The sequence below is a fragment of the Felis catus genome, chromosome A2, assembly GCF_018350175.1.
Source record: "Felis catus isolate Fca126 chromosome A2, F.catus_Fca126_mat1.0, whole genome shotgun sequence".
Taxonomy (NCBI): Eukaryota; Metazoa; Chordata; class Mammalia; order Carnivora; family Felidae; genus Felis; species Felis catus.
In genome coordinates this window covers 45,708,801-45,734,161 of record NC_058369.1, presented here as the reverse complement: position 1 = coordinate 45,734,161, position 25,361 = coordinate 45,708,801, and positions in this window count along the sequence as shown.

Here is a 25,361-nt window from a genome sequence, read left to right as displayed (position 1 = left end):
CTTAGAAGGAACTGGGTTTCAAACAATCTATGTCAGAATCCCAGCTGTGTAACCTTGGATATATCATTGAAACTTTTAAAGCCTTTTTTTTTTCATCTATAAAAGTCAAGTCGTAATCTTTTTATTTCACTGATCAAATAACACAATCAATGTGAAAACTTGCAGTATATATGCCACATTGCAAATCTGTATATGACAATGTACTTAGTTTTTTTGTTTGTTTTGCTTAAAATTATCTATAAAAACATTATTGATCTAATTTTTCCTAAAGATCTCAGTCCTATATTTGATCTGCTTTTGTCAGGAAAGTGCTATTAAGGTGTATTTCATTAGAAATAGGATACTTCCAAACAAAAGACAAGAAAATTTTCCTTTAAACAAAAGGATTCACTAAATGCCAGAACGATTGTCCAGAACTCTGAATAGATGTACATCTACTTAAGTGATATGCCTGTATTAATTATTTTTGCTACATAACAAATTAGTACAAACCTAGAAGCTTAATACAATAAATGTTTATCATCTCATAGTATCTCTGGGTCAGAAATTCTACTTAGTTGGGTGGCTCTGGCTCGGGATCTCATGAAGTTGTAGTCAAGATGTCAGTTGGGGTTAGAGTAATCATCTAAAGGCTTGAATGTGGCTGTTCGCAGGAAGCATTCCTTCCTTGCTGGTTGTTTTCTAAAGGCCTCAGGTTTTTCACCTTATAGGCCCATAATTAAAGTTGTTTGAAGGTCTTCACGAAATGGCAACTGGCACTCCCAGAGAGAGTGATACAAAAGAGAGAGAAGTAACAATGCATTTCATGACCTAGTCTCAGACCACACATACTGCTAGTTCCATTGGTGTTGCCAGCTACAATACAATTCAAATTAATTCAAATTAAGATGTGATTTTCAGGTAAACAACAAATAAAAGTTTTAGTATAGCCCATGTAACATTTGTCATATATTTATACTAAAAAATTCGTTATTTATCTAAAATTCAGATTTACTGGGCATCCTTTATTTTTTCCCCAGTTCATAGTACTTTTATTTTAGATAACATATTGAATTAGACCTATTCCTTCCTTGTTCTGTGTATTTCTGTCCTCCACTTGAAAAAACATATAGTTAAATCTATCTTTTGCACTCTGTCAGTGAGGTAATAAGCAAAAAGTATCACTGTTTGCTTCAAAAAAGAAAACGATTTGGAGTCAAAATCCAGGAATCTTAGTCCTATTTCCATTTTTTGGCCCTCCGTGCTTCACTTGGTATGCCAAACTCTAGCTTTTCTCCTATGCAGATTCTAAATCATTAGCTATCAATCTGAGGAATTCTTTCTTCTGCTGCCACCTACCAGTTTGTTTCTCTGCTGCAAGTAGGCTGGGGCTGTGCCTGAATCCAAACCACTACATTCACCATTCTCATGGGAATGCTGTATTATTAGAGAGGGAGAGTTTATAGGGGCACTGACCCCAAAAGTTGTCAGTACTTCTTACTCATCATCAGGAAATGGGAAGAAGGAAAGGTTTTTCTCTGGGTATTATTCGGTTTGGTTTTGGTTTTTTTGGCCCCTGAAAAAGGATTTTCTGAGAATCATGTCAAACTAGCCATATAGGCCACCAACCTCAAAAAGAGTAAGCCAGGAGAAAAGTAGGATACCAGATTTGATTTCACAGTGTCCCTAAGCTTCCCAGACTCCAAATTGTAGATTCACTGAATAAAGAGAATTTACTTTTTCAAACAGAGAAAGAAGAGATGATTTTAAAAGTCAGTAACTTCTTTCAATGCCTTTGATAACTTCTCAAAATCTGATAAACTGATGAAAACAAGTCTCTTGTTGGGTTTTTCTAATGTTCCAGGGTAGTTTTCTTAATAATAGGATATAGAGAAAGATTTCAAAGGTCAGCAGAATAAAAGCCAGAAAAAATGACCAATTAGAGGCACCAAAAAAGAAAAAAAATTGATTAAAAATTTAAATAGAATTGTTCATACTTGTGTGTCTATATGTGTGTGTATCCCAGTTTTCATTATGGTTAGCATAAAAACAATATCAGCATCACTTTTATAATACAATTCAGAATTGCAATTTTAACAATACCCAAAAATTTTTACAATAATTCAGATTTTGGCATGATAATGACTATACATATTTGATAAATACATTTTTATTTCTCAGGAAGATTATATGAAAGTTATTAAACATTTGTGAAAGCATATTTAGCTTTCACTTAAATATCTGGGCTGTTCATTTAGTTTCTTTCAAAATGATTTGTTCCTATTCTTTACCTTAATTCATGAGGGAATTTAAGAAGGTATCCATGTTTTTGAAGTTTAAGATGACCATTCCTGCCCTTTCCATATGATGCATCCTATTTTTATTTGTTTAATCTGTCACCCTAACTTTCATTTTACATTATCTGTTAGAAACTAGTCACCAACTCAAGAGAAGGGGAATTAAGTTCCACCTCTCAGGAGTGAGAACTAAACAAAGAATTGCGAATACATTTTTTAAGCCACCATAATGGCATAGTGGAAAGAATGTGGACTCTTAAGGCTGAGAGACATTGGGTTCAAATCCTATTTCTTCTACTCATTAGCTCTGTCACTCAAGGCAAGCCATCTCTCTTTTCAGAGCCTCTGTTTCCTAATGTGTATATTGGAAATAGTAATACCTTCCTGCTCAGGTGTTACACAAAAGCTATTCCCAACATCCTCTCTTTCTAGATCCCACCACACAGACTAAAAAGGTTAATTCTCACATCTCTAGCATTTTTGCAGGTATGAATGGCTATATGCCTCAGCTGTCGTCCATGGAAAATAATAGAAGTGTGCTAATATGGGGGCTTCTTCAGGAAAGCTTTCACTTATCTCATATAAAGGGACAGAACTCTTTTGGCACCAGCATCTAATTGGCAGACTCAAGGCTGCATCCCAGTGCCCTAGTGAGGATATCAACAAAGGTATCTTTTGTTAATAAGGTGACTTTTTAGAAAGCCCCTGACCTAAAAGTGGGGGCTGATTGCCAGGGAGAACCAACCAGGTGATTAGAGGGTTGGCACTTTCAGTCCCACCCTCTCCACTTTACCTTTCCCACACCCTGATCTCTGGGGAGGGAAGAGGTGCTAGAGACTGAGTTCAGTCACCAATGGCCAGTGATGTAATCAATAATGGCTATGTAATGAAGTGCCCATAAAAATCCAAAAAGATTTGGTTCAGAGAGCTTCTGGGTTTTTGAGCATGTGGCTTTTCAGGGATAGTGGTGTGCCTGAAGAGGGCAGAGAATCTCCTTGCCTTTTTCCCATACCTTACCCTGTGCATCTCTTTCATATGCCTCCTGCTGAGTTACATCCTTTTTTAAAAATTGGTAGTCTAGTAGGTAAAATGTTTCTTTGAGTTCTAAGAGCTACTCTAACAAATTAATCAACCAGAGGAGGGGTTGTTGGAACCTCCAGTCTATAGCCAGTTAGTTAGAAGCACAGGTAGCATCCTGCACTTGCATCTGAAGTGGTTGGGGTACGGGAAACCTTGTAGGACTAAGCCCTTAGCTTGTGCGATCTGACACAGTCTTCAGATGGATAGTTAGAATTGAGCTCAACTGTGGGATACCCAGCTGGAGAATTGTTAGGTGTGGGGAAAAGCCCACAGTGGAATTGGGTGCAGAATCATTAATATAAAATTAATTTATGTTTTTAGACTTTATAGACACTCTGTAGTTAAATGGCAGACAATGTAAAGAAAGAATAAAGACAATCAAGATATAAAGATAATTAACACTAGAAGAAAAAGCAATTTTCTTTGAATAAGTGATGCACATTTCTGCCAAATTAGCCAATATGAGTAGTTTGCCTTGATCACAAAAATGAAGTCAAGGTGGAGGTATAGTATAGCATAGTAGTTAAGGGGATAGCCCCTGTGGTTCCCATTCTGGTTATGTGACTTTGTACATTATTTATCTCTTAGGACCTTGATTTCTTTATCTGTAAAATGGGGTTTTCTTTTCTTAGCGTCAAACAAATTTTCTATATAGTAAGAACTAAAAAAACTGTTAGTTGTAATTATATAGGAATGAATGAAATATACAAGTAAGAATTGTTCCCAGTAGAGGAAAAGTCTGTCTTTAAATAGATAATCACAAAGAACCATTGACTTCTATATGTCTGGATTTGATGTGCTGTACATGTGAGGGATGTAATTTGTCTTCCATGAAGCCCTGGAAGGTCATCAACACTACCCCCTGTCCTACATGTGGTAAGTTATCAGAAGTCCAGTGATGAACCACACATTAGAAAACTTGGATTTGGGTGTCTCAGGCAGCTATTGCTGTAACAGCGCTGTATGACAAGCCACCCCAAAGTCAGTGGCTCCAATAATTAGCATTAATTTTTGATTTACACATGTCTAGGTTAGCTGGATTCAGATCTGCTCCATGAGTTTCTCATTTTCCTTGGGTCAGAAACTTATTACTAGTGACTAGGGTATTTTCTTCTCATGGCAAAAGCCAGAAGCATAAGAGGACAAACCCAAACAAACAAACAAACCATGCAAGCACATTTCAAGCCACTGATGGTTTCATGTCTGTGAACATCTTGTTGGGTGAAGCAAGGTTCATGGCCAAGTCCAAAGTCCGGGGACAGAGACATTACACTCTCTTGCTGCAAGGCCATAGCAAGGTTGTGGATGTGCAATACAAGTATAGAGTAGTGAAGAATTGAGTTCAGTGATGGGATTTATCGTAGAATCAAAGCTCTGTTTTGAGATTTTGGCTGTGTATTCATGGATAAGTCACCATACCTATCTGGGCCTTAGTTTCTGTATTTGTAAAGTGAAGACAATGAATTTGATCAGCCCTTATCAGCCTAAATTAGGATCACCTGGGAAGCTTTAAAAAAAAATCACCACTTGCCTGGGTGCCACCCAAGACTAAAGAAGTCAGAATCCTTAGGAGGGAAGGCTCAAGCATTGACATGTTTATAAAGCCTCCTAGGTGATCCTACTGTACCGCCAGGATCAGGAACTACTTTCTAATGTTTTTTCCCTTCTAAAACTAGTTTAGGTTCTACTAGGATTAGTTTATTGGCCATCATGATTTGTTCAAGATTGACATGTTGACTGGTAGAGTAAAAATGTTTGTATCCTTTAATAATTGCTGAGTTTTCTCATAAATAGCAGCAACTATATTGTTTTCTCTCAGTTTTTGCTTGAACACATACCTGCTTTCCCCAAATGTCTTCTTCCTTCTCCTCTTTTCCCACCTATTGCAGCTGCTGGAAACTTTTCTGAAATAAGTGAGAGCTCTTCTTCCTCTTCTCTGTCATTTATTTTCCAGATATTGCTTAAATTATACTTCAAATGCTACTTTCCCCCTTTGCCACTTAGAACTAGTAAGTGTCACCCACCTTCCTGTCAAGGTTGGCAGTGATGATTAGCACACCCCCACATGCTGCCACTCTTTATCCACCTACCCTAATGTCAGCCTGTGCAAGAGAATTTACATTTCTACAAGAGCAACTCTAAGACCTGTTGAAAGGGGCTCTGGAATGAAATGCAACAACTGTGCATTTCAGAGTTGCTTTAGAAGAGATACTTGTGATGGGTGGGAGGGGAGAAAAGTGACCAAGTAGTTTTCATTCCCTGCAAGGACTCCGTGAATATTGTGGGAGATAGGTGGTGATTAACCATGATGATATTTTATGATTCTTTATTGGTTCTCTTTGGCAAATTCCTCATTTTCTTCCTCACTAATAAGAATTACAATTTGGGGTATGTAAGTCATTAAGTCAATCAAAAATTCACAGATAGGTCTGAAGGTCCCTGAAAAATTAATTTAATGAGAATTTTCTTTTTTTCCTTTTCCTCTTCTCCCTCATCTTTTTTCTAAAAATTTTTAAATGTTTATTTATTTTAGAGAGAGAGAGCGTGAGAAGGGGAGGAGCAGAGAGAGAGAGGCAGACACAGAATCCAAAGCAGGCTCCAGGCTCTGAGCTGTCAGCACAGATCCTGACGCAGGGCTCGAACCCACAAACCACAAGATCATGACCTGAGCCGAAGTTGGACACTTAACCTACTGAGCCACCCAGGCAGCCCTCCCTCATATTTTATCATTGTACTATTTATTTGAAACTATTATATGTCATCAATTTTAAGGTGCATTTTCCCCCCTGGATTTTATCTCTCTGCAATATGGATGTCTCATGGTTAATGGAGTCTTACAAATGATTGGTAAATTTTTTTCCTTCTTGGAGGCACGTGCAATAATGGTGCATCTTATAATAGGTGACGTCTTAAAAATAATGAAATAAGGCATTGTCTAGACTTTGTGCTAAGTCCCTTGCATACATATTCTCATTTACTCCTTATAATAATCGATTAATTTATCAGTATATTTCTTCCTATCAAAAATATTTATTGAGCTAATGTAATTAATAATTAACATGTATTGAATAGGCATTATGTAAGATATTTATAATACTCTATGTACTTAGTACTTACGATGACCCTGCAAGGTAGGTATTGATGTTATTTGCATTTTATATACCAATAAACAGAGGCATTCAGAGGTTAGGAAACTTGCCAAAGTCATAGGATAGAGTTGGTAGAAAGTAAGGCAAGACTCAAACCCGTTGCTTTGCCTTAAAAGCCTGTGCTATTAACCACCACCCTACATTGCTTCAAATGTTTATTACTATTATAATTATCATTGGTGAAGTACTTTGCCATTTACAGTAAGCTTCTCAAGTACCCAGTTTTATCTTAGCCTAATAACTTGTCAAATGCAAATTCTTACGTATATTTTTCATTTAAAGATTTAAAACACTGCTGAAATACATTCTTAAAAGCCTACTTAGAAAGGTATTAGCTAATCAAAGAAACAGCAAAGGAAGCCAAAAAGATGAAACTCTTCACTTCATTAGGGCCAAATAAATAAAAGTTGGGTCAGAGTTCATGCTGATTAGTATCTGAAGGACAGTTGTCTACTTGGTTATGGAAAGGCAAATTATCACGAAATATGATCTTTTAGTCTGAGCTGTAATTCTGCATTTCTAACTAAGTAAGGAAAATACTATCCAAACCAAATGGATAAAATAAATAGATAAAAACAATGGATAACAATAGTTTGTAAAATGGATCACTAGAGTTGGTAAATATGATAATTGAGCTTAGACTGATAACTCTTCCATATAGCTTCAATTTTATAGCGAATGACCTGAAAATTCAGAACATTAATGTACTTGAGTTAAGTCTATTGTTTTGTTACTCTAGTGATTTATGGCTGACGAAGAAGTCTTCAAAAAAGGGACTGTGTCTGAATGGACAGAGGAATTAGATTGACGTTGCTTTTAAATTCTACCCCTTTCATCTATTAAATAACCTAGAAATATCATAGCCACAGAATCATTGGTTTCTAGAGGTAGAAGGCCCACAGGGGGTTAAATATTTCCCACTTACACAAATAGAAGCATGAACTTGATAAGACAGCAATCACTGTTTCACTTCATTTCCTCTTTGCTGGATGGCTTCTTTAATATATTTTGTTCTGTTGTGTAAGTCTTCATAGGTATCTGACCTGGGTTTATTAGTTTTGTAAACTCTTATTTTCTGAGACTACCACCTTCTAATCTCCTTCTGGCTAGTGAGGGTAAAAATGTGATATCTAGCTTTAACAAAGGGCTAGAAATCTCGCTGTTTTGAAAACTGGACATCATTTCCCAAAGTACCCCATGATTTATGCCAGAAATGATCTATGCTTGACCCTAGATGATTACCTTTTAGTCAAAGATCTCAGGGGTGAATGAAGTACCAAAGGGTTAGTAACCCAATCCCAAACTTTTCCTTTTCCTGTCCTTCTTTTCTGTGGTTTAAAAACTGATCCCCACAAAAAGCCTTTATCTCACAAGACAGACAGTAATTATTTATTTTTGCTTTGTACAATACCAACATTTCATTGGAGTTCACTGTAAAATGTTTTGCTTTTTAAAAAAATAACAATATATTTGTCAAGGAATTACAATAGCTCTAGGGCTGGAATGTACCTCAGAGATCATTCATTCCAATTCCCATATTTGCAAATGGGAAATTTTGTTCCTAGAGTGATTAAATGCTTTGCCCAAGAGTGTATAGCCAATTAGTGGCAGACATAACTAGAACCCTGGTCTCCTGACTCTCAGCTTAATCCCTCCCCGCCCCCAAATTTTCCAATGAATATTGGTAACTTCCTGCAAATGAGAGCAATGTCCATGAAACTTTTGGGGGTGGGGGGAGGAAAATAGCAAAAGACCCTGACAGGTTGCAAGAGATTTCTCTTTAAGACAAGGCTTCAGAAATGACCTTTGAGGGCATTTCCCGTTTTTCTGATTAGTAGGTGAAATAACCTTTAGCTGAAGAAAAGGGCACCCAAAGAGCAGAGTAATAATAGAGGAATTACTTTAGCAATTACTATTACAATTACAAGTACACCTTTGAAAATAAATGGAGAAACCAGTAACTCAAAGAACATCACAGCCTATGAGAACAAAAATATCAATATCAAACATCTAGGCCATTCCTTTGACTTCTCTGGTGGAAATATAATCAAACCAAACAAACAATGCCCTTTTTTCCTAATAAATGCTATTTTCTACATAGTTACATGCTATTAAACCTGAAGAATTACTTGGTTTCTTTTCATTACTATGAACCAGAGCCTCATCTCCTCTAAAATAGAAGTAATATAACCTAACCAGCCTACTTCATGTGATAAACATAAGTTTAATAAATGATCAGACTGAGAAACCATTCTGGCTTTGAATGAAATGTCTGCACTCTGTTGGGGCTTTCTCATAATGAGAGTAGCTTTTATTTGCAACCTTTTAGACATATTATTTAAGTGTTGGCCCCAGCCTCCCAGGGCTCTGTAGGATATGGAGGAAGACAAAGTACATTGCCTGAGATCAGAAAAACTATAAGGTCACCTTTGTGTAACCTATTCAGTTTAGGATAACTGAGTGAGAGTAATTAGCAGATGTCCATACGAGAATGCCTTTGACACTTCCTAGAACACAGCCTTTGCTCTGCTCATGATGGCATCATAAACAAAGCCCATCTTAGCATAGCAGAACACTGACTGGACCTATTCAACTCTTCATTGGAGCAAGTGAAATTTGCTTTCACTTCCTTTATCTTTCTTAAGAATGCATTGAGAAGAAATTTTTTAAACATCTTCTCAGATATCCACTTTACTAGGTACTCAAGTACCTGATTTTATATATATATTTTTCCAGAATTAAGAATTTTGAGGAGTGCCTGGAGGCTCAGTTGGTTAAGCATCTGACTTCAGCTCAGGTTATTATCTCATGGTTCGTGGGTTTGAGCCCCACGTCGGGTACAGTGCTGACAGCTTAGAACCTGGAGCCTGCTTCCAATTCTGTGTCTCCCTCTCTCTCTGCCCCTCCCCTGCTCATGCTCTTTCTCTCTCTTTCTCAAAAACAAATAAACATAAAAAAAAAGAATTTGGTTTGGGTGGCATGGAATATCAGTGGTAAAAAAAGATCTTCACAACTCTGCCCACTGTCATTCACAAACCCACTCAGGACCATGACAGTTTTCTTGTGCTCCTTCTCTGTTTCCTCCTTGGTGGAGAAAAGCAGTGTCTTTTAACAGTTTACTCATTAGGGATATCCTGAGAATAAATGAAGCTATTCCATTATGTGTCACGATAATCCCTTAAACAAAGAACCTAGATAATGCTCAAAATTTTAATACCTAGTCACAGGGTCCAAATTTCCTCACTCTCACTGAGGTTTTTGAACCTACAAAGGTTTTACTCTGAGTTCTGTCATTGGTTCAGCCATAGGGCCAGCTGAACACCATTTCTCAGCTCTGTACCAGGCCTTTCCTATCTCTAGAGTAGGTATTATCTTTGACGTCTTAAGCAGAGCTTCTAAGTAATTCCCACATCCAATTTAGAATAGGATTCTACCTACACAGATGATTTTATAAGTCATACCAAATAAAACTATTTATGCCTGTGTAGCATCTTTTTAAATATAAACAGATTTCCTCATTCATTGACAGAAAATTAAGCTAAGATTTAGAGGATATGCTTTCTCCAAATTTGAAGTATTCTTCATGAACCAACTAATAAGGCATCAGCCCAGCTCTGTTCCTTGACTTAAAGTTTCTGTTTCAGTTTTCCCCTCTGGGGTGAGGCCTAGAGATTTTATGAGAATAATGAAGCCACCACTGGATTAAGATAATCCCCTGGACCAAAAATTTCCTTCCAAATAACATTAGTTATTCTGTGGACTTTGTGTGTTGCTGTTCATGTATTTATGCATGAGCATTTTTATCTCTGTTTCCCTGGGCACTCCTTCATTAAATTAAATTGTTTTCATGTTTGTTCGTTGGTTTTTCTTTTAGTTCCCCTTGACCACATCAAGATTCTTGATTTCATGCTAAGGCTTTGGGATTTTGAAAATGAGTTTCGCTACCTGGTATAAATGGGGGTTCCAGTTCAATCTAAGAATTTCAGAAATTGCCTTAAGTTGTAATCAGAGCAAAGGAGCCAGTGTCAGAATATTTCTGTATGTAATGGAAATAACCAGAGAAATGAAGAAAATCTTTCTCTACTCTGTTTTAACCAATTCTATTTTAGATTCCAAGGCAACTGTCTATTTAATATCAGGGCCCCTTTAAGCAGAAGTTTTGACTTGCAATGAATTTAACAGGCTGCGGGCTATTAAATGACTGACTCTTCTTATAACAGCTCCCTCTCTCCTTTGTTTAAAGAGTTGAAAATGGAAATCACATAGTCTAAAGTTTCTGATTATTTTACCTTCCTAACCTCACCCCTTTAACCCATTGGGAGAGAAACAGTGTTTCAGGAAGAATGTCTCAATTTTGGTTTCCCTAGAAGCAGACCCTGAGAAAATAATTTATGTGCAAGTAGTTCTTTTGGGGGAGGTAATCCCAGGAAATACCAGTCCAGGTGTGAGGAAGTAAGACCAGGAAGGAGTCAACAAAGGCTATATGATTAAATAAATCACTACTGTGAGTAACTGGAGCTTATTCCCACTGGGCACCTCTTGCAACTGGTATAGAACCCATAGCTCCAAGCTATCTTGGGGGAGGATGAGAGAACTAGGTATTTGTATAACAACTCCAACAACTGCCACTGGATTTTGGTTGAGAGCTTCTGGTGGAAAGAGTGTGCAACTTACTAGTAGTATGTCCTTGATGATGTCATTTAAGTCATCTGAACTTCATTGCCTCATGTGCAAGTTGGAAATGAATCTTGCTTCACAAGATTGTGCTAAGACTTCCACACACTAGTATATTAAAGGGCTTTTTAAGTTACACAGTTACTATACAAATGTTATTTTACAGATAACAGATTACTGTTATTAATATAAGTAAATGCATGTTCTGTTTCCTCAAGGAGTGTTAAACTTTATGAAGAAGTTAAGCCATATACACAGATAAATATCAAAAGCAGTTCATGATGAATGCCATTAAAGAAAAGAAGTCTTCCCTGATAGCACAATGAGTTAGGTGTCCAACCTTGGCTCTGCTGCTTATTAGCTCTAGGACCTTGGAAAATTTACATACCTTCCCCAAGTCTCATTGTTCTTTTTTTTCTTTTTAATTTTTTGTTTTTAATGTTTATTTATTTTTGAGAGACAGAGAGACAGAGTGAGAGCAGGGGAGGGGCAGAGAGAGAGGAAGGCACAGAATTTGAAGCACGCTTCAGGCTCTGGGCTGTCAGCACAGAGCCCGACACGGGGCTGGAACCCACGAACTGTGAGATCATGGCCTAAGCTGAAGTTGGACCCCGAGTCTCATTGTTCTTATCTATGAAATAGAATCATAAAATTATTCATGGAGTTTTTACAAAGGTTAAATTAGATAATGCATATAAGGTGTTTAGTTCTTATTAAATGATGGTATTATCATCATTACTGTCACTATTATTATTTTGGCTACTGTTCCTTAATGGGGTTCAGAGGAGGGAGGATCACAACTAATTTGGAATGTGATAGGCTCCAGAAGAGTGTTGTTAAAAAAGATAGTGGATGTGAAGGCCCTTAGCTAATTCTTCCTATCATCAATTTTAAGGAGTGATTATTTACGGGTAAGGTTGTGACTTGGGCATTACAGTGGGCAGAATTATGCCAGGCAGAGATGAGAGCAGAAAGGCATTCTAAGTGTTAAGAAACAGCATGTGGAAATGAGTATGGACAGGGATGTGATGAGCAGGTTTTGCCAACACTGAGCATTGTGGTTGAGTAAAAACCGTGGGCCATGATCAGAAGAGGAAAAAGAGCTAAGTGGAGGATGGAATCAGAGCATGTAAGACCGTGAGGGTCAAGCTAAAGAACTGGAGACTCAATGAATGTTTTGAATACTTGAGTGACTGGGAATCATTCCTTGCTGGGTTGTGCTCCTGAGCCTTCAATCCACTCACATGCTGCCTCTTCAGTCCTGAATCCAGGGCTGGCATTGTCTTGCTTGGTTTTAATTTCCTACTTCTTACTCTGACCTTCATGCTCTTCTTCCCACTCTCCCACATCATACTCTTCTCTTTTTTCATCTTTGTTTATGCTGAACCTATCACCTGTAGTCCCTTTTCCCTATTCCTTTTATCCTTAATCACCTCTGTCCCAGCCTGTCATGTGTTGACCAACCTGCCTATAGTGATCCCTTCTGCCTTAGCACCTTTAACACTTTTTGTCTCTACCACCCAACTGATCCATCACTCTATAAGAGTAAGGCCTTGGATAGCAGAATATGTGCTTTCTATTTTAACCTTCCACACATTGCTGAATGTGCAGAAAATGCTCAGCAAGTACTTGGCTGATGAGATAAGTAGCCATAATATACTCAAGGGTCTCAGATTGTGTCCATAATGTCAATGGTGTCTTTCTCTAATATGCCTAGTTACAGTTGATGGAGCAAACTATGACAGGCCTGTAATAGCCTCTTCTCAGCAGTGTCTGGTGATGTTGACGTTACATGGCTGCTCTGTGAAATGGGAACTGTGAGTTTCCAGGTAGCAATTTGGGAAGAAAATCTGATTTATTCTATAATGCTTCAGATATAGTTGACTTGTGTGCTATTAAATTGAGTTGCTTATGAGTTGAGTTCTGCTGAGCTATAAGTCAAGAGACTTAATTTTAGTTCCAGCATTGTCATTAATTAGCTGTGTGACTTTGGGCAAGTGTTTTTTTCTCTCTATTAATAACAACCATCATTTATTGGACACTAAGTGCTAGGTACTCTGTGAGGTACTGTACATCCATTATTTCATTTAATCTTTACATCAACCCTGTGATGTGGGACCATGACTATTCCTATTTTCAAATGAGGCTCAGTTCAGTGATGTAATTTGCCCAGAGATACAGAGCTAATAAGTGACAGAATCAGAACTCCAAATAGGGATTGTCTGATTCCAACACTTATGAGCATAACCATTATGTTTTACTTCAGTTTAAGTCTCAGCCTTAAATGAAGAGATGAGATTGGTATCACTAGAACGCTTTTCAAGTTTATTACTTTTCTGTAAGGATGCTTTTCAAGTTTATTACTTTTCTGTAAGAACACATGTTATTTCAGGCGTGAAATTGACACCTGTTAATTTGTAATCTAGCCACAATCAACCCAGTTTCTGGCTAATATTACTCTAGTTTCCTTGAAGAAACTCTCACTTTCACTCATACCTGGCAAAGTTTTCAGGGTTTGGTGGAGGAGGATACCAGCTTATGACCCAGACTAGGCAGGTTTCACATTTCATCCTTGGGTTGGTGCTTGGTTCAAATGTTGTTACGTGACTTAATTCAAGCTAGCAATAACCAAGCTTGGGATTTATACTCTGACTTTTAGGGGAAAAGAAGTATTCAGTAGCACTGAAATTGAACTTGGTTGGCAATCACCCATGTTGGTGGAAGTCACCCATGTTGTGACTTGGAGAACTTGAGGATTAGCCAACACTGGGCAGAGCAAATAGCCCAAAGATAACATTGTGTTATTCCCTGAACCTAGCCTCACCTGAAGCCAGGCCTAAGCCTGTACTCACCAGATAACTGAGTCACTGTTTTCCCTTTTGGAGGTTCATTTTTCTGTTCCTTCTATCAAAAGATAATATGCGACTTTGGCTCTTTTCTTTTTTTTCACACAAACCTACCAAAATCTTATTGAACAAGTAATTTCTTCAGGATCAGGCCCTGCCATAGTGCATCAGGCTTTGAATCATCTTTAATTATTGTAGGAAATATATTATTTCAGTGGATGTAAAGGTACCTAATTTATCATGTGATAAAATATCTGTTAAGTGGTACAATGAAACTTTATGACTCCCTTTTGCCAAAAGGCTTCCTGATCATTTGCTTGTTTCCAGAAGATGTTAATTGCTAATTGTCAATGTGCATTTCAGGAAAGTGAGCTATTGCCTGTGATGTCTGTTAACTTTAACTGGCAACTCATTTCTGTCCCTTCCATTTCTTTGTAATTACATTTGAACTTTGCAACCAAAAATCATTTAGGTTAAGGCAATATGACTTGATTGAATGAATTATTTCTGCACTTTTACGTAAGTCATTGTATTTCATTGAAGAAAAGTCACAGAGTTTTAGAGTTAGAGCAGACTTTTAGAGAAGAGCTTTTTCAGCCCCCCCCCCCCCCAATTTAGTAGAAGAGGGTAATGGCAGGCAGACATTGGCACAGAGTCATGTAGTAGTTGGAGGTTATCACGAGCTAGAATCAAGGTCCCTTGACCTCAAGCCAGGATGATTTTCACCACATGACACCACTTCTCCACCCTGTCCTCACATATTATGTGAATATAAACTACAAAAACTTGAGAGATATGGCAAGTAGGTACAAGTCTGCCAAATGAGAACTCATTTTCTATTCAGTTTCCACATTTTCTATTCCAACCACCTGTATTCTTTTTTGAGACAGGCTAAAGGGAGCAGCAATGCCACCTGAGTGTCCAATCAGAAAGGTTACCAGGAAGTTAATGTACAGTATGGTACATGTTTTGTTTTGTTTTGTTTTTTGAGAGAGAGAGAGAGAGAGAGAGGGTGCATGCACATGCATGTAAGCAAGTGGAAGGAGGGCAGAAGGAGAGAGGGAGAATCTTAAGCAGGCTCCACTCTCAGCACAGAGTCTGATGTGTGGCTTGATCCCACAACCCTGAGATCATGACCTGAGCCAAAATCAAGAATCAGACGTTCAACTGATTGAGCCATGCTGGTGCCCCAAAGTATGTTACAATCTTGGGCATTTTCCCCCAGAAATTAAAGAATTTCTAAGGGGTATTGTGCTTGGAAAAGAAAATAATTTTCCAGAAAACCACTTATAAATACAGAAAATTCTTCAGTTTTCATTAGTGGAGATTTGATCTATAATTCTGCTTGGCAGTACTGTTAGAATTTCAATTAGTTAAATATCCTTAAAAATAAGAATATCGCAATTATTCATTACACTCTGTAAGTTTATTTCTCCATTTCAAATTCACTCTGTCCATCAAGATTTGAACCATGTAAGGTTTATTGCCAACAAGAGAGAATATTGAATTTATTTTAGTATTACTGAGTTCACTATAGATTAAAGCCACTTGGCAGTTAGTAGAGAGGCAGGAATATTATCCTAAGTTTTCACCCTAAGGGCTTTTATTTCTTAATTTTTCCCCCAGTAGAAAGTTGTATATTGCTGTCAAAGATTTGTCAGAAATAAGAAAGCAGAGGGGAATTGTAAGGGAGACCAACAGGAGACTTGGAAGCCCAGATGACTTATTTGGACTATAGGGACACGTTTTTAAAGGTGGCTTTCACTCTAGTGACAGTAAACAACTAGAAGTCCCTGAGGTTGGTTAACCAAGGCATGGGCTATCACACAGTCTTTTGGAGTGACAAGGGACAGTTGCAGAAATTGCCTTTTGAAAATGGGTAATGTAAGTGATGGCCCTTTTCTATTGTCTCCGAAAACTGACTTACATTGCAATTCATCAGTAGAGCACTAAAGACACAGTTTAGGATCTCTAAAATTTCCAGCTTTTAATAGATTGACTTAACAATAGAAAGTGAGAACCTCAGTTCACAATTAGAAACAAATTAAAGGTTTATAAAGTAAACTTTGATTTTGACACCAAAAACATATCAAAAACATGTGTTCAATTATTGCTTATTGTTAGTAGCATTAAGATAAAAATAATAAGAAGAAAAATAACTTTGGGACATATGAAAATAAGACCCTGTATAATTTTTCCTATAGTAAGATGATTTGGAGGTGGCTTTACATTTCTCTTAAACAAAAAGCAAGTAGTACTATTGATCCCAATAAGTTGGATTTTTAAGTGAAGACAATAATCTTAGGATCCAGTTCTATCTTATTTAAAAATTGTTTGGAGCTTAGTGAATGCCTTTTAGAAAGTGTTGAATCCCTGTAAACAATTCTGCTAAGCAAAGAGGAGAAGTCCCCACTCTCTGCTAGTAGTAAAGCATACTTTATGGACTCAAAATGTTAAAGGTGAATGGACAAGTTTACTGCTGATATAGTGTCCTGTCTCTGCTATTTTCTAAAGCTGCACATAGTAAAGAAAAGAAGGCCTGTTAACAGGAATTGCCCCCTTGGAGATGTGAATGGGGGTGGATGGAGAGCAGGAGACCAAGCAAAGGGATGGCCATTTAACAGAGTTGGCAGATGTTATGAAGGTGACTATGTTAAAAATGTGAAAAGGCCCTCCAGAGCCTCTTCACAAAACCACTACAACAAAACAACTACCACCACAACCTCTCAGGATAGTGAAAGAGGGGAGAAGAACCAGATGGTAGGTCCTTATCACATCTGATAGGCAGGAATAATGTCAGCTCTCCCTGAGCACCCTAACACCCCCAGGGCCTCATAGGGTCCACAGTCCTACAAGGCCAAGTCACACAACAGTTGGCCTTTATCTGATGTCTGTGCAGTTGTGTGGATCCATATATGAACCCTTCTTTAAGAACTGAGAATGCCTAAGTTTGAATAGATCTACCATTCCAATTAATTTTGAAGATTAAATAATTAATGCAGTCTTCAATAGATACTTATTGAGACTTTATTGAATGTCAGACTTAATTGGTCATAACTCAGAAAGGCTGTCTATTTATTGAGCAGCAACTATGTTCCAAGCATGATGCTAATTTGATAAGATGGACATAGGCTCTAACCTTTGGGAGTTTTTAGTCTAGTGAGGAGATAGGCAGCAAGCAAATAAATGAAGAATGTATAAATTGTTGTAATTACAAAAAAGAAAACAAACAAGAACAGTGTAAGATAATACTAGGAAGAAGAAAAAACCTGAGCACAAGAGGTGGATCATGACTTGTTCTAGGTCACTCAAGAAGTTAATGGCTCACACTCAAGAAGTTAATGTAGAATCGATTAAGTAATTATTGAACTTTTACTATGTACCAGGTACTATTCTAGGCACCAGTGATATAACAGTGAAAACAAAACAGACTGAAGTCTCTAAGTTGATGGACCTTAAATTTTATTTGAGGAGATAGACAACAAATAAATGAGTATATGAAACATAGTATTTTTGAAAATGGAGAAATTAAGAAAAACAAAGCAGGAAAGGGGGGTAACTGGATGTGGAGTGACTATATTAAGTATCTTGATCAAAGAGGCCTCACTGATAAAGTGACATTTGGGCAGGTACCTGAAAGAGGTAATGGAAGGAGCCATGTGAGAATGTCAGAGAAGAACACATTAGACAAACTCTAAAAGTAGGCACTAACTACAGGTGGCTGTTTACAATTAAATTGATTAAAATAAATATAATTAAAAGCTCAGTTTCTCAATTGTCCTGGCCACATCTCCAGTGCTCAGTAGCTACATTTGTCCAGTGACTACCATAGTGGAAAACAGAGGTTTAGAACATTTCCATCGTCACAGAAACTTTTATTGGGTAGACAGAGGGACTCATTTGCATGTATAGACTTTCAGAAGAAAGAGAGGGTCTGGAGTGTTTGAACATAAGCAAAAAGACTGGTGTGGCAGAAGCAGAAGATTGAGTATGAGTGTAGGAGTTGGGGGAGGTCATGGTGGTAGTTGGCAGTGATAGAAGCTCGTGTTGAGTCTTAATGGTAATTGTCAGCTTTTCACTCTGAGTGAAATTGAGGAAGCCATTGGAGGAAACGGAGCTAAGGAATTAGGTGCTCAGTTTTATATTTTGAGAGATCATTCTAGCTATTCTCTCAAGAATAGCTAGAGCAATTCTTGAGCAGGGAGGCTGATGAGCAGATTCTTGCAGTCAACCAAGAAAGAGATGATAGCTCTTTGATTCAGGTGAGAACCAGTCAGACTTTAAATATCTTTAAGATAGACCTCATAGGACTCACCAATAATTCATATGAGAGGTGATGGTGATGTGGATTGAGTTTGTATTATTAGAGGTAGCAAAAGTAATTGCATTCTGATTTTATATTAAAGGTAAAACCAACAGGATTTTCCAGTAGAACATGTAAGTGGTGTGAGAGGAAAAGAGGAGTTTGGGGTGATTGAAGTTTTGAGGTTTGAATGAATGGAAGATGGAGTTGCTCTGAACTGATATGGAGAGGATTTGGGGTACACCATGTTTAGGGGAAAGATCAAGAGTTCAGTTTTGAACAAGTTAACTTTAAAATGCCTGTTAGGCATCAGTATAAAGATGTCAAGTAAATAGTTGCATCTTAAAGACTGGAATTCAGGACAGAGGTCTGAACAGGAGATGAAATTTTATAGCCATGAACATGCAGATGTCAATTTAAGCCCTGAGACTAGAGTGGGGACGTAAAGGGGTGTGAGAAATGAGCCGTTGGGATGTCTACTGTGAAGAGGTCAGGGAGATAAGGAGACACCATCAGGAGAGACTGAGAAGGACTTGGGGACTTGTTGTGGAAAACCAAGAGGGTTAGTGCTATGGAAGCCAAGGAGGAAACGATTTCCGGGAAGAGGAGTTGACTGTTAGAAGGTGGAGGGAGAGGGACTGTAAAGAATCTTCCAAACTGAGGAGCTATTTTGAGATAGAAAAATGAAGCAGGCAACTCCATACAGTTTACACAGTTCTTTTCAGGGTAGCTTACTGACAGAGAGGGTCAGGCACATGATGATCCAGACAGCTGTGCAGTTGTTCTCTGCAAAGCCTGAACCTTGGTCTACAGATTTTATCCAGCAAGAAGATGTACAGGAAGTTGTTGTGGTGAGGTCAAAGGGTCTTCATACACTTAATTAATAGCTCACACTTATGGACCTTGTAGTGCATCTGTGTGTCAGGAGGGCAGGAAGCAGAAACTACATTATCTCTACTAGTTATCTGAGCAAATTTAGGGAAGACTTAAGAGCAAGCCACCCTGCATTCCAGTCAGGGCATACACTAACCTCCAAGGGAGCTGGAACATGTAGTCCTAAGGGAGGTCATCGTGTGGTCATCATGTGGACATCATGTGGCACCAGGCCAAAGATGGCATCCCTATTGTCAGAATTCCGATAGTGATCGACTGTGTCAAATGCCTCTCACCGTTCAGGTAAGATGAGGCGTTAAAAGCAACCATCTGATTTAGCAGCATGGAGGCCATTGGTGTCTTTGTCAGGACTGATTTCAGGGAGGTGGATTCCAAACAGAATGAGAGGAGAGAAAGTGGATAGGAGTTTTGCTATAAAGGACAGCTGAGTCAGAAATGAGGCTGTTGGTTCTCAGGGGGAGAAGTGGGTCAAGATTGTTTTATTTTGTTGAGATGGAAGAAATTATAGCAATGATAATTCAGTAGAGAGGGAATTCTCATCATGAACAAAAGAGGGAGCAATTACAAGGAAAATATCTAAAAGTAGGCAAGAGGGGATCTAGTGTATGTTAGGGGGAATGAATTTAGGTAGGAGCAAAGACAGTTATTCCAGGAAGCAAGCAGGAGAAACAGGAGAGAAAATAGGGCATCTGGACAGAGATGCAGATGAATATGTAGGTGTGGTAATGAGAACATATGGAGATTCTCTTCTGATTGGATCTGATATCCCAGCAAAATAGGGAGCAAGAACATTAGCTGAGGGGGAGAGAGAGAGAGAGAGAGAGAGAGAGAGAGAGAGAGAGAGAGAGAAGAAGAAGAAGAAGAAGAAGAAGAAGAAGAAGAAGAAGAAGAAGAAGAAGGAGGAGGAGGAGGAGGAGGAGGAGGAGGAGGAGGAGGAGGAGGAGGAGTTTGGGAGTGGGGGAAAGAGATGACCACCAAGGCCTTTTTAAGATTAGTAGTTTTTCTGTGAAAGGGAGGTATAATATGCAAATGACTTCCAAAGACCTATGGGGGCATCAGACTGATGAAAAAAGCTGACAAGTCCAGCTTGACAAGAAATGGCTTATTAAAGTGATGTCCAGAAAGACACGTATCTTGGGTGGCTGCAAGACCAATAGATCTCCATGACCCCACCTCCCATCTATAGCCCTAGATGCTGGGGGGTAAATTTCAGGGAACTATTCACAAGGAAATGTTTGAGAATCAGTCATATATCCAGAGCAGATCAAGGACATTATGTCCCAAGGGTGTACTTAAGGGTGAGGTTAAACAAAAGAAAGAATGTTGGTTTCAGGGTGTGCTCAAGAAGGCTTTAGGTCACAGAGTGGTCATCAGGGAGGGTATGTCCAAGATGGTATTAGTCTGGTTCAGACAGTGGTCATGAACTTACAGGCAGAGGATTTCTACAAGTTAGAGTTTTTTTCCCAGGTGTGTTCAGCTACACAGGTATAAATTCAGGGTTGTAAATAGTTGGACTTAGCTGGGGTAGGGTTTGGGTAGAAAGTATGAAAATAAGAAGAAAGGACAAGGAAATGGGTGTTGTTGTACCTCAAAGAATGTAATGATATATCATGAATGCAAACTGGGTACGGAGGAAATGACAACATGGGAGCTGTAGGGGATAGGAGAACAGCATTAGGATTAATGGATTGCTTGTCCTGGTTGTGGACAAAGAATAATCAGAGTGAGCTGGAATGATAAGAGGTGGTAGGTGGGGAGAGGGATATTTGAAATTGAGAGGATGGAGATTGTTAGGAATGACAAGATCCAGAGTATGCCTGTGGGGGTGAATGGCTGAGGTCATGTGGGGCACAAAGCTGTTGGACAAGAGGAAGGAAGTCAAGGAATTAAGATGCTATGCGATTGAAAGAGTTATCGACATGGATATTAAAGTCATCAGGAATTATGAGAGGAGTTGTATTGGAGAAAGTGACGAGCGAGTCAGGACCTAAAGTCTCCAAGAATAATAGAGTTACCTAGGGGTTTGTAGAAGCATTTAACAAGGAGAAATAGTAAGCAGTATAGCCATCAGAGGAAGTGAGGGCCTGTTAGATTTCCCAGATAGACCTTCTCCCCAGGCTAGCCTAGCTGATTATATGTCCTGTATTCAAGATTTGAGAATTTACTTGTGACTTTGAGCAAACCACTTAATCTACTGTACCTTAGTCTTTGTGTCTGTAAATTGAGGTAATAACATTTCTTTTACCTGCTACAGGGTCATATGAAGAAACAAATAACAAGTGTGAATTACAATGTAAACCATATTGTTTATGTAATTATAAAAGCTTTGTGTTATTACTAACACTAGTCCTTCACTCATTTTTCATGAATTTCCCCCCAAATATCTACCTAAACTCATGTTTTTGTAACTTGGGCTCATCGAATTTTGCCCTTGTCCTCTTGTGAAAGTTTTCTCTTGTGAAAGAGATCTCAAATAGACAAAATCTCTGATGGCAACCTTGTAGCTAACAGTTCACTAGAAGGCAAGTGCCATGAGAACAGAGACAATGGCTGTCTTATTCCTCATTTTATTCTTAGTGCTCAGCAGAATATCTGACACATAGTAGGTACTTAATAAATATTTGTTAAATCGATCAGTCACTAAACCAATCAGTCAGTTGGTCAGTACTTGAAGAAAACCTACCTCCTTTCAGCCTGCCTCCTTTCTAACTGTTCCTCATTTGCAAATTCATGCTCTTGTCAGGCCAGACTATTTGCATTTCCAAGGACATATCATTTACTTTTACACTTCTGTACTTTGCTTACATTGCTCTGTCAACTGGAATTTTACCCCTGCTTTTCCAAATGGCAAAATTCTACTTTGCTTCAAGGACCAATCACAAAATAACATTTTTTTTAATGTATTATGGAATGAGATGGATTTATTCAGACACTTCAAGACTTAACAACAGCAACGAAAACTATGTATAGTTTCCACTGTATCCAAAAAGCTACAGAGGGAAATGAGGTGTAAAATAGTATCTCTATGTGGTTAGCAGGTTAGTCTTTCAGGATTATTGATTGTTCCACTAAGTGGGGAATGAAAATGAAAACCAAAGAACTAAATATCTAACGAACAAATGTTTGTTTGAAACTTTGTAAAGCAAAGATATTAAAACACCGTCTATTCTTTAGCATTTCTTTGAAGGGAAACTTGGTACATTGACCTCTTCAAATTTATAGACAAACACTCACTGCCCCTGGAGAGGAAAGTAACAGGGGCAGGAAGAAATAAGACAAATGTTATCAGATCCAAATTGTGGGGCCTGATTGCTGCTCAGAATCTTTAAGAGATTGGCTTGTTATTTTATTGCAACTATCATAGTTAAAGAATTTATGTTGAAATTGTGCAGTACCTAATGGAAGAAAAAATTAAAGAATTTCCTAATTAAATAATGGGTAGAGGTGGGGACTATGGTATTTAGAACAAGAAATGGTAGTCATAGGATTAATCTTCATTTTGAAACATTCTCCATTGTCTTTATTAAAAGTTGTTCACTCCTTACTTTCTCTCTCCAAGGTATTCTGAACATGCAGTTAGGTTTATATTAACCATATGTCATATCATGGAGGGGGGCAGGGAATAAGCATTTTCATTGTTCTTTATAGGCAAAGATGAATCTCATTATAATTATATTCCCAATGGCTACTGCAGCCTCAAAAGTATTCAAAAGTAGTATATGTCTGAGAAATAGTTGCTAGGTATATAGGTTGCAAGTAGGCTCTGTGTTGACTATTTTTTTTAATTTTTTTTAACTTTTATTTTATTTTTGAGACAGAGAGAGACAGCATGAACGGGGGAGGGCCAGAGAGAGAGGGAGACAGAATCTGAAACAGGCTCCAGGCTCCGAGCGGTCAGCACAGAGCCCGACGCGGGGCTCGAACCCACGGACCACGAGATCATGACCTGAACCGAAGTTGGACGCCCAACCGACTGAGCCACCCAGGCGCCCCGACTATTTTAAATGTATTTCTTTTTTTTACATTTTTACAGTAGTTTCCTGTGGGGGTAATTACTATTATTATCTTCATTTTAAAAATGAATGAAAAAACTCGAAGAGGTTAAGTTCTTGTCCAAGGTCTCGGTTAGTAAGTGGCAGAGCCTGTATTTGACCTTAGACAGTTTGACTCTGGAGCCTCTACTTCTGAGAACTTTGCAATTAAAATGAGGGTTTTAAATACAGCACTCTTGTCTTGAGCATCTCAAGTTCATGTTTCAACTGCCAACCTTACACATCATTTTTGTGAAAAACAGGATTTGCCGAAACCATATAGCACAGAAGGCTGCTTGCTGTCTTCTCTTACATGGCACAGTTATTGCGGCCTCTCAACTTTATTTCTATTGGCAAAATTAAGTCACTTGTTTTAATATCTTCTTGAAAACTTAATTTTCAACTCCCAGAAGTTCTGTGTTTCTGGAGAGTCAGGCAAAAAGAGCAACGTATGAAAGAGGAATTAGAAGAATAGGGTAATTAGACCGAGTGATGTGTGGCTGGGCCTATTTCTATGGGCGCAGTTTGGTATGGAGCAGATCTTAGTGGGTCATAGATCTTGATGTTTTCTTTGCCTTTCTGAGAAATTTTCCCATCCATTCTCTCCTTCTTTGAACTCCTGATGTAGGAATCTAGATTATGCAATTTAGTATTTGACTTTGTATTGTGTAGATGTTTCTTAACTGCAAAATGTTCTAAAATTCTAAGATTTTCCAGAGTCTCAGAGAATGTAAATGACTTGCCTAAGGTCACAAAGCAGGCAAGTGACAGGGCTAGAATTGGAAGGCTGGTCTGCTTGAGTTTAGATTAGGAGTATAGCCACCAGATCAAACCGCCTCTTGCCCTTTACATTGGATTTTTAAACATCTCTGACAATATTTATTATTGCACTTAGCTAACAGACATTTATAGAATGCCTCCTATGTGCTGTGAATGCAGTAGATATTGAGGTACAAAGAATAAGCTGTGGTCCCACCTCAAAGAATTCAGGCATAGAGACAAAAAAATTGTCTGAAAACACACCCTCATAGTTGGTGAGCAGGAACAGAGATGTGTAGAGAATGCTCCCAGGGCCTCTCTGTGTGCCCAGATGACTCCCTGGGCAGGAGTTTCCCAGATACAGTGGGAGGTGAAGAGAACACTTCAGAGGGATGGGCTTTAACAGTGACTGCTGACTGAGAGGATGCTGTGAGGATGAAGTGGGCCACCTGGAAGGAGGCAGGTGCTTGGGGAGTGGTGGATGAAGAGGCTGAGAACTGTGGACAAGGTCCAACCTGTGAGGGGCTTAATATGGTATACCCTGAAGGACAGCCTTTATCCTCTTGGCAAATTACTGCTGGGTTTTAAGCAGGAAAATATGATCAGGTAATATTCCATCTACTGTTTCTGAAATCCCCACACAGACTCAGGTTGGTGCTGGAAATATAAAAACATGAAGCTGGGATGCCTGGGTGGCTCCGTCGGTTAAGCATCCAGCTCTTGATTTTGGCTCCAGTCATGATCTCACAGTTCGTGAGTTTGAGCCCCACATCAGCCTCTGTGCTAACAGTGCAGAGCCTACTTGGGAGTCTGTCTATTTCTTTCTCTCTAACCCTCCCCACCATTTCAAAATAAATAAATAAACTTTAAAAAAACCATGAGACCAATTAGCTTTTTTTTAAGAAGTATAATGTATTGAGGTGGCCAATTAACTTAAAACAGATATTAGATTCAGTGATAAGTTTCAATCACATATGGACTTTCAGGAATTTCTGGAAAATTGCATACTTCATTAAAATTTAGCAGTGTGTTGGACAACTATAATGCTTTATACATGTGGTGGTTGCTGTAAAAGTCACAGCCTTTAAGGGGTACCTGGGTGGCTCAGTCCGTTGAGCATCCTACTTCAGCCCCAGGTCATGATTTCACAGTTTGCGAGTTCGATCCCTACATCAGATTCTCTGCTGTTGGCACAGAGCCCATTTCAGATCCTCTGTCCTCCCTCTCTCTCTGCACCTCCTCTGCTAGCACTTTCTCTCTCAAAATTAAACAAGTAAAAAAATAAACTAATTAAATAAAAGGCATAGCCCATATATTCTGTCTCTTTTTTTTTTGCATGTTTTTATTGA